Here is a 10,780-nt window from a genome sequence, read left to right as displayed (position 1 = left end):
ATATGCATATGCTTTTTTTCAACAATAAATTTAACAAAAGGACATCATAAAGGTGTAATATAAATTTGCTATAATATGAAAAGCCCCTTATATCTACATCAACCTTGGGCAAGTGAAGCACCAATTTTAATATATATTATGCATATATACACATATATCTCCATGACAATCGCTTTTTTTTTTTTTTTTTCCTTCTCTCCGTATTATTATCAGTACCTATTACTCCTCTACCTATAAAAATATAAATTAATTAAAAGCAAACAGTTCTATATCATTATTGAGTCCATATGGTTTCAAGGTGTTCAATTCAAAAATCCATTGGCTTTCTGCTCGTGACATTTTTTTAATGAAATCGCCACCTCTCCAATCCTTAGTTATTTTTTGTACGCCCCATACTTGGGATCCTTTAAAGGACCCTCCATGTTTTAATACATAATGTCTGGATAGGGGGTGCTTAGTACATTTATTTTTAACACTTCTAATGTGCTCACCCACCCTTTTCCATAGGGGTCTAATAGTTCTCCCAATGTATTTTTTCTGACAGGGACATTGAATGCAATATACTACTCCCTTTGATTGACATGTAATAAATTCTCTAATCATGACTTCTGACTGCCCCTGTAAGAAGGATTTCCGTGAAATATTTTTTGTATTCTTACATACTATACAGCTTTTGCATGGAAAAAAACCTTTCAGGCCAAATAATCCTCCCTTATTAGGTGCTGTAAGATTACGTATGGTGGGTGCCACTAAATTGCCAATATTGTTTGCCTTCCTATATATGAATATAACGTCGCAAACTTATATTGTACAACTTAAAACTTGTAAGTTAGCCAGGGGTGGTATAGTACATCTTTCATTGTATAAGTCTAAATTATTAACCAAACAAAATATATGCCACCGGCCGGGGCATTACATTAGACTGGTAAAACTAAATCAATGTGAATATTGTATCACCTCGAAGTTAATTGGTTATACAAAAGAATTTTATTCTCATTACTTTCATTTTTTATTTTATGTGGTCCTTGTTTTATGTGGTCCTTGGTTTTAGTAATAATCAGTGTATTGTATATTATCAAATACTCTGTCTTGAAACAAGGATAGCAAAAAATTTTTTATTTGTGGTCTATTAATAAAATTATAAAAACCCATCTAGCGCTGGTTTATTGTGGATTTTTACTTAAAATCCTTTACACAGTTTATTAAAGGCTACTTTACACACTGCGATATCGGTCCCGATATCGCTAGTGTGGATACCCGCCCCCATCTGTTGCGCGACACGGGCAAATCGCTGCCCATGCTGCACAACACCGACCAGACCCGTCACACATACTTACCTGCCCGGCGACGTCGCTGTGACCGGCGAACCGCCTCCTTTCTAAGGGGGCGGTCCGTGCGGCGTCACAGCGACGTCACTGAGCGACCGCCCAATAGCAGCGGAGGGGCGGAGATGAGTGGCCGGAACATCCCGCCCACCTCCTTCCTTCCTCATAGCGGCTGGGAGGCAGGTAAGGAGAGGTTCCTCGTTTCTGCGGTGTCACACGGAGCGATGTGTGCTGCCGCAGGAGCGACGAACTACATCGTTACTGCTGCAGTAACGATAATCGAGAATGGAGACCCATGTCACCGATGAGCGATTTTGCACGTTTTTGCAGCGATGCAAAATCGCTCATCGGTGTCACACGCAGCAACATCGCTAATGCGGCCGGATGTGCGTCACAAATTCCGTGACCCCAACGACTCCGCATTAGCGATGTCGCAGCGTGTAAAGCCCCCTTTAGTGGGAGTGGTGTACAGGGTCTTAGCAGTAAAGAGTATTCCATATTTCTGCCAGATACCCACAGAGATATTGAAATCTGAAAAAAGAGACTTCTGCTCATTGAAGGTAAGAACTGCTCACATAGCGTTCAACTCCACAGCAAACGAGTGCTCTAGCACTGGCATCTCAGCAGGGATATTCCCCTACTACACATGTGTGTCTGGGTCCCTGTGACAGTTTACAGGACATAACTCAGGGCACCTAGACAGAAGGCAGAGGGACTACTTTCTATTTCTGGTGTAGAGCTTAGTACAATATATATATATATACTATTACATGTGACACATGTACCTTGTATTACCATTATTCGCTGTATATGAACCCCTTTTCTCCGGGCATTATTTGTCTATAGCATTTTTCACGAACCTGAGGCAACTGAGAACCCTTCAGTGAAGGAATTCCACTAACCCTCACAATACCAACCAGGGGCCTCCCTGCAGTAACTCAGGTAGTTGTACCCATTCTCTTTCCGCATTCTATGTGTTCTTCTTTCTTCTTTTTTTTCTTTTTTCTTCTTTTTATTTCTATCATGTAGTTCAGGGGTTTATAGATATATGTCCTGCATCTCATATTTCCTTTAGTGGTGCTTCTTACCCATTCTCATATCATTTACCCTAGTATTTCATGATCCTGAGGCGACTGAGAACCCTTTAATAAAGGAATCCTTTTTCATTTGAATTGTCAAGTGATACTTACCAGTGACTATCACGTAATGTTACAGGTAGTTGCATTTTCTTCCTCTTCTTTCTCTCCTTTCTTCTTTGTCACACGGTCCATTGTGTTATAGCCCACGTGTCATGATAACACTTGTACCATCTTTTCATTTAGATTCCACCTACAATTATTTACCGATTCCAGTTCTGAAATAGGCTTTCATGATCTACTCACTAGAATTCTCAAGTGCATAAGGTACTGAGACATATACATGTTCACACCATTATAAAGAACAAAGTATAAACATTGAGGTTTTTCTCACACCCATGTTCCTGTGTTCTTTGATATGATATGTGTTCATTTCCTTCACTATATAGGATTGCAAGTTTTCCATTTGTACCTTAATGGCAATGACGCTATACAATTGAACACATATCATCCTGTTATCCATATAGGTGTGTATTTACCTGCTTGACTATTTTTGGTTGTTTGATCCAGAATGTTTCTCCAGATAGGTCATGTGGAAATTTTCTTTCCTCAGTACAAATGTTTTCACTATGGCTTTGGAAAAATTTTTTGTATGTGCATCATGGTCATTTGACCCATTGTACTCTCAAGTAGCAATATATTGTACTGTTATGTTGTACTATGTACTAATTACGTGTTTATATGGTTTTGTAACCCTTTATGATCTTAGATAACTTTATCCTTGATAAAGACCTAAAAACAAGGTCGAAACGTTGGATGAATTATCCTTTTGCACAAATAAAGAATTTTCAGCATTCCAAGAGTTCTTTTCTTACGTTATTGATCACTATAGTGTGCCAGAGCTATTTCTATTGAATTGACTCTTATTTTTTCTGAGCACCTGCTATATACACAGTGACCCAGACATATTCAAGTTTCATTCAGAAGGCAGAGGGAAGCCTTAGCAGCTGAGCCTATATCTTGGCTTGTGAGCATTAGAACAGGCCGGCGATTACAGGGTAACATGAAAAATGTCCAGCTTGCATTATGACTAGAACATGACAATATCCTTTTAAGTACTAACCTATGATGCGTTCCTAAGCAGTTGATGTTATATGTTCTACATTTCATTTTCTGCATACTTTACAAGTAGTAGAATTTGCTTTGATATAGGCAACTGGATTTTCACAATGAAAAGGCAAAGGATAACGCCCGAAAAAGACGCCATACATTATGTCAGTGCCATCACTGACAAACCTGGATTGACCATGAAATACATCAATCCCCTTAAAGGTGAGTTAAAACAAGTTTTAACTAAATTGCCTTAATATTGTCATGCATTAGAATGACTGTCTTAGGTAATGATAAATATTTTCTACAGGAAGAGGAGTGTTTGCTGAAACTGAAATCGGAAAAGGGAGTTTTGTTGCAGAATATCGAGGCGAGCTCACGTATGCACTTACGATGGTAGACAACTACTCGAGATTTATGGTTGTGGTACAAGTCAAAGATCTAATGGCCCATACTGCAGCGAAGGTCTTCCAAGCACACTTATGCAGACCTCATGGCTACTCAGAGAGAGTCCTCACAGATCAAGGCACAGCCTTTGAAGCGGAAATCTTCAAGGACTTCTGCAGCTTTTACCGATGCAGGAAGATGCGCACTACACCCTACCATGCTCAAACCAATGGTTATCAACCTGCTCAGGACTTTACCCCATATTCCAGATGTGGCCTTACAAGTGATTTATAGAGGGGTAACAATACGTTGGGATCACCGGATCTAATCTCCCTTTTTATACACCCTAAAATCTTGTTTGCTTTAGAATAAACAATAACATCATAAAGGTATAGCAGTACCGTTTCAAAGTTTCGGTGTCCCAAGCAGCATTCCATCAGCCTCTGGAAGGTTCCTGGCAAATTGCACAGCTCGAAGGGCATGCTTTTGAACTCGCAGAGACCCATCGGGGTGGCAAAGGCGGTCTTCTCCCGGTCTGCCTCAGCAACGGACACTTGCCAATAGCGACTAGTGAGATCAAGGGTAGAAAAATAATTTGCAGTTCTCAATGCAGCTAGCTATTCCTCAATACAGGGGAGTGGTGCTGTCCTTCTTCTTTAACAGGACCAACGGAGCTGCCCAGAGGCTACAACTGTCACGGATAACCCCAGCCTCCTTCATGTTGCTCAACATGTCCTTGGTACACTGGTAATGTGCAGGTAGTTTTGGCTTATATCTCTCTTTGATGGGTGGGTGTGCACTTGTGGGGATGTAGTGTTTGACCCCTTTTATTCTTCAAAAGTCTAGCGGATGTTTGCTGAAGACTTGCTCGTATTCTTGCACTAGCCTGTAGACCCCCTTCTTGTGATGTGAAGGTGTGGAGTCAGTGCCTACGTGTAATTCCTTACACCACTCCTCTGGCTGACTTGGTGAGCTGTCACTGAATGGGTGGGCTGAAGCAATGGTGGATGCTGCTGTTTGGATAGCATGTGTATCTACTGAGAACAGCTTATCAATGGTGGCAAATCGGAGCAGCTTAATCTCTTGCTCTCCGCAGTTCAACACTCTCATGGGCACTCTTCCCTTCCATATTAATGAATAAAACTATGATGTAAATAGCATATAGATACCCCACAAATGCAGATAAAAGTAGGTTATGGGAAAAGGGGGAAGAGAGAAACAGGAAAATAGTGGAATAAAGTATACCTTCCAGGTGGGAGAGGAAATGGCAGCACAGCCAGTGGAGGTGAAGCAAGGGGAGCCTGCAACTAAAGAGTTGAGAGCGTTATCACATGGTGACTGAGCCTGATTGTAACGGGAGCATAGAGGTGCCGATCCTGTCTTACCTGCGTTGGTGTAGAAGTGGGTGTCCTGTGGTGGAGTCAGCTATGTGCAGTGGTGGCCGTGGGTTCTTTTATGTGCGACCGTAGTAATAACTGCGCCCACTTCCTGTATGGGAGTGGAATGCAGTGAGGGTAATGGAACGCACGCCTGCGCATTTGTGTTTAACGTCGCGCATGTGCAGAACGGAGAAAAGGCTGCGCTCACTTCCTAATGAAAGGGAGTGAGACGCATCTGGGAAGGGAAGGGAAAAGATTAGGGTTTGGGGATGATGAAAGGGCTTTCTACGGGCAAGGATGGCAAAGGGTGGCAGTGACGGAAAGTCAGGCAGCCTGTCCTGTCCTGTCCTGTCCGTCCGTCTTTTTGTATCATGAATTGGAAAGACTGCAAGGGGGAGGGGAGGTGCTTGTGTCCAAAAGGAGGAGTTATTCAGATTCATTGCAGTGGGCGGCGGCTGCAAAAAGCACCATTCTTCTTGTTTTTGCTCTGCAAAACAGCCTTTTCAAGGGTTGGCTTGGGTGACAAAATGTCTTCTGTAGGCGTGGGTTTGTCTCCCTCTCCCTAAGATGTGTCCGGTATAGGCCAGGGTGCCACTCAAGGCCGTAACCAATTCGGGTTATAGCTTCTCGGCCTTTTGGCTAAGATCAAGTGTAGTTTCGGAGGACGCTACCTTGGTCGGTACTGGAAGGTGCCTGGGATTGCACGTCTGCCGGCCTTGAGGAAGTGTGTGCGCCTTCTGGTGACACATAGCCCTCTTGTGCCTGGACGGTTCCCAGGCAACGGGAGGCGATCACCTTTGTTATTTTGAAGTCCTACTGATAAACAGAAAAAAAAAAAAATTAAATCTGTTCTTATCAGTTTAATATCTGATACGTCCCCTCTCTGGGGACCATATATTAAATGGATTTTTAGAACAAGGAGATGGAAAAAATCTTGCTCTGTCCACTCCACGCATTGACCTGGTATTGCAGTACCTCCAGGACCGGTGCACCCCTTCTTAACCCAGTTTCCAAAAGCAGAACTCAATTCACCTGATTCAAATGAGCCCCATTAGTGAATTGAAAGAAAGCAAAAACTTTATATGCACCTCAATTTGGCCAATTCACTTTTCACACTTTCGCCCTTTTTTTTATCTTTCACACCTTTTACTTGCTTTATTGATGCAAAAAGCTGTGCCAAATAGCAAACTCATCTCCACTCAACTTGACCAACTCTGCTATGTCCCGTGCAGTATCTTATTCTCAGTCTTATCTAGATCATTTGCAATTGAATAGAATAGATCCCTTTTGGCTGCTTATGACTGTGTAAAATATGTAGTTTTACTGGGCTGGGATGAGAGAATCCATTGAAGCATGGTGTAGGGATTGTGGTTCCTGTGTGCTAAGAAGAGAGGCTGGCACCAGCCAGAAAGCCCCATTGCAGCCAATAATCACTTAATAACTTTTTCAACTTGTCATCATATGGGAGGCCTTCCATTCCTTGTAGTAGTCTAGTTGCCCACCTTTGAACTGACTCTAACTTCTGAATGTCCTTTTTAAAATGTGGAGCCCAAAACTGGTTCCCATATTCCAGATGTAGCCTTACAAGTGATTTATAGAGGTGTAACAATACGTTGGGATCACGGGATCTAATCTCCCTTTTTATACACCCTAAAATCTTGTCCCAAGCAGCATTCCATCAGCCTCTGGAAGGTTCCTGGCGCATTGCACAGCTCGAAGGGCATGCTTTTGAACTCGCAGAGACCCATAGGGGTGGCGAAGGCGGTCTTCTCCCGGTCTGCCTCAGCAACGGACACTTGCCAATAGTGACTAGTGAGATCAAGGGTAGAAAAATAATTTGCAGTTCTCAATGCAGCTAGCGATTCCTCAATACGGGGAGTGGTGCCGTCCTTCTTTTTTAACAGGATCAACAGAGCTGCCCAAAGGCTACAACTGTCACGGATAACCCCAGCCGCCTTCATGTTGCTCAACATGTCCTTGGTACACTGGCAATGTGAAGGTGGTATTGGCTTATAGCTCTCTTTGATGGGTGGGTGTGCACCTGTGGGGATGTGGTGTTGGACCCCTTTTATTCCCCCAAAATCTAGCGGGCTTCCCACCGGTAACCCGCTCCCCAGCTTGGATGGATGCTGAGGGAGCCCCTTTTGCCCGCAGGCTCTGGCCCTGGGAACTGTAGCCTTGGCGGTGACTGTGCTTCCCTCTACGGTGTGAGCTGTTGCCTTCAATCGGGTCTTGACTGCTGGGAAACCCTGGAGGTTCCTGTCGCTAACGGATTTGACCGGTTTTACGGCGACTCCTAGCCTGGTCGGGGTCCGTAGGCCCTGCCGGATGGTGCTGGCTTCTCTTCACTCCCCGATCTGGTACCGGCGGGCCACCGCCCATCCCCGGTCCGTACGGTTCACTCCAATCAGCCTCTCCTGCAGAAGGTCACCACCGTCTGCCAACCTTGCTGAGTGCCCGGGCCACACACCCGGACACGGTCAGTCTCCTCTCCTCTTCACTTCTCTAACTCCAAAACTGATCTCTAATCTGACTCCTTTTCCCGCCTCCAGGACTGTGAACTCCTCGGTGGGTGGGATCAACCGCCTGGCCCACCCCCTGGTGTGGACATCAGCCCCTGGAGGAAGGCAACTAGGATTTGTGTTTAGCTTCGGTGTGCCTAGCCGGAGTGTAGAGTGTGTTGGTGTAGTACCTGTGACGACCTGGCTTGTCCAGGGCGCCACATTCCCCTATAGTAAAATGCAGACCGTCCGCGGGCTGCCCGTCCATCACCGGTTTTATTTTCACAACTGAAAAAGAATAAAACGGTAAAACATGTAAAAGCATCATAAACATTTTACAACTGTACAGCTTCCGCTCTTCTCCCACCCAAACAACCTGGCCCTGATGCTGCCCCTAAGAAGCGGGCAGCACCCCTTGACCCCAGTCCAGCACCAAGTTGCCCGAGCGGGTTCTGTGTCTTTCAGGGGGCCCACGTCCAAGGGGACCCCTGAACCCCCGGAGGATCGCCACCGGTTACGGTAGTGGCGGGCCTAGGCCATCCCTTTCCTCCAGGCCCATCCTCCCAAATCAGCCTGTCCGGAGGCGGTAACGGTGTCAAGCCAACAAACATTTTTATTTACATTGCACTAAGTTTGTGGTTGCCCTGCAAGTTCTCGGGCTTGTCCGTAAGCAGTTCCTTACGCAATGGTTGCACAGTCCCTACGGGGACAACAGTTGCCGGCAACGGCCGGTTTAATCACGGTTCAATCAGGTAAACTTCTTTGGTTGATCATCTTTACTTATCATTTAAAACTTTCAAACTGGTACACTCAACACATAAAGCCCCCCCCTTTTAAAGAGTAGTTTCCCTGTACCTAAGTGGGGGTCTACCTAGGTTGGGGCGAGTGGACCTTCGGGGTCCGGTGTCAGTGGTGACAGGCAGTGGGGCAGAGGGAACAGTCAGTTCCTCCTCCCTGCTATCATGTGGGGCAGGCGGAGGCGTAGGGGAGCTGGGTACAGGTACATCCCTGGGCACTGGCTCGCGGTTAACCGTTTCCATCATTTCTTCATCCACGGGTTGTGGGAACAGTATCACTGGAAGGATCACCGCACCGTTCTGTGTAGGCCAGTCTGCTGGAAAATCACCCATCATGGTGTGGATTACCTCTTTTTCCTTCTCCACTGGACTGGGAACTGGAGCCTCATCCGCTACTCTCAATGCTGGTGGGCACTTCTTCAGGTTGTCTCGGGAAACCGTGGCCAAAGTCCCCCCCTTGTCACGGCTGATCTGGTAGGCCTTCCCATTCTCCCATCCTGTGGGCTGGACTACATACGGGGTTTTTTCCCATTGATCATCCAGCTTGTGGGCCCTTCTTTTCCGCTTCAGCACTACATCCCCAGGTTGGAAGGAACCGGCAGGCGCCTTCTTGTTGAAGCACTGCTCCTGTTGTCCCCGACTCCGGCACAAGTTCTTTTCAACATACTTCTGGACCTGTCGGTACTGTGTCCTCCGCCGAGTGTCCCATTCAGCTGTCGACAGGAGTGCTTCTGAAGCTTCCAAGCCATTTCCAGATCCACTGGTAGCTGGCCGGGACGAGCTCTCATCAGGTATGCTGGAGTGCATTTCGTAGAGCTGGAAGGGATGTTGTTGTACATATCGACCAGGTCAGGTAGCTTCTCCAGCCACAGGTTCCGCTCTTCCAGTGTTAACGTCTTGAGGAGGCCCAGGACCAAGTGGTTCATCTTTTCACAAATGCCATTGGTTTGGGCGTGGTAAGGCGTGGTCCGGATTTTCTTGCAGCCGTACAACTGGCAGAATTCCTGGAATACCTCTGCTTCAAAGGCCGGACCCTGGTCGGTAAGCACCCTCTCCGGGTACCAATGCGGTCAACAGAAATAAGCCTGGAAAGCCTTAGCAGCGGTGCGGCCGGTTAAGTCCTTAACTGGGACAACCACCAGGAACCTCGAGTAGTGGTCTACGATGGTCAGAGCGTAGGTGTACCCACTTCGGCTGGGGGTGAGCTTTACATGGTCAAGGGCAACCAGCTCCAGCGGTTGGTGTGTAATGATCGGGTGTAGGGGTGCCTTCTGGCTGGCCTCGTCCTTCCTTCTCAATGCGCAAGGGCCACATTCTCGGCACCAGGCCTCCACAGATTCCCGCATTCCACTCCAATAGAACCGCTCTCTTAACAACATCTCTAGCTTCTTCCACCCGAAGTGCACTGCACCATCATGGTATGCTTGCAGGACGGTGGGCACGTTAGCCTGGGGAATCACCAGCTGGCGGATCTTCTCGTGAGTCTTTGGATTAATCAGCTCGCGATACAACTTCCCCTGGTGTAGGTATAGCCGGGTCCGTTCTTGCCACAGACGTTGGGCTTCGGCAGGGGCAGCAGGGTCTATCCCAGCAGAACCCTGTTCCACTAGAGTCTTGACCAGGCGGACAGCAGGTGCCTGGTCCTGAGCTTCCTGCCAGTCCTGTCGGGGCAGCGGATCCAGGTTCACCCGTTGTTGGTAGACGTGCACCTTCTCAGTGAATGGCCGGTGAAATGCAGGCAACTCGATCTCTTCGAGGTCATCATCCTCTGGCCCCTCTTCCGACAGGTGGGGCATCCGGGAGAGTGCATTGGCATTGACGTTGGTACGGCCGGCCCGGTACTTGATGGTGAAATCGTAGTTGGCTAACCTGGTCACCCACCGCTGCTCCAACGCGCCCAGCTTGGCCGTATCTAGATGGGTCAGCAGGTTATTGTCTGTGTACGCGGTGAACTTGGCTGCTGCCAGGTAATGGCGGAACCGCTCGGTGATAGCCCACACCAGTGCCAAGAGCTCAAGCTTGAAGGAGATGTAGTTCTCAGGGTTCCTCTCAGTCGGTCGGAGTTTTCGGCTAGCATAAGCTATTACCTTTTCCCTTCTGTCTTGGACCTGGGATAGAACAGCCCCCAAGCCCACATTGCTGGCGTCGGTGTAGAGGATGAATGGGCGGCTGTAGTCAGGGTACGCTAGGATTTCCTCTCCGGTC

The 10,780-nt window shown here is 46.9% G+C and overlaps 1 pseudogene; it reads left to right on the top strand.

The window, feature by feature from the left end:
* The first annotated feature begins 6,067 nt into the window (after nucleotides 1-6,067).
* On the top strand, nucleotides 6,068-6,274 carry LOC142287671 (U2 spliceosomal RNA; annotated as a pseudogene).
* Nucleotides 6,275-10,780: the final 4,506 nt, after the last annotated feature.

Source organism: Anomaloglossus baeobatrachus, unplaced genomic scaffold, assembly GCF_048569485.1.
Source record: "Anomaloglossus baeobatrachus isolate aAnoBae1 unplaced genomic scaffold, aAnoBae1.hap1 Scaffold_74, whole genome shotgun sequence".
Taxonomy (NCBI): Eukaryota; Metazoa; Chordata; class Amphibia; order Anura; family Aromobatidae; genus Anomaloglossus; species Anomaloglossus baeobatrachus.
The sequence above is the reverse complement of the archived record's forward strand: the minus strand, read 5'-3'. Positions and strand labels throughout refer to the sequence as shown.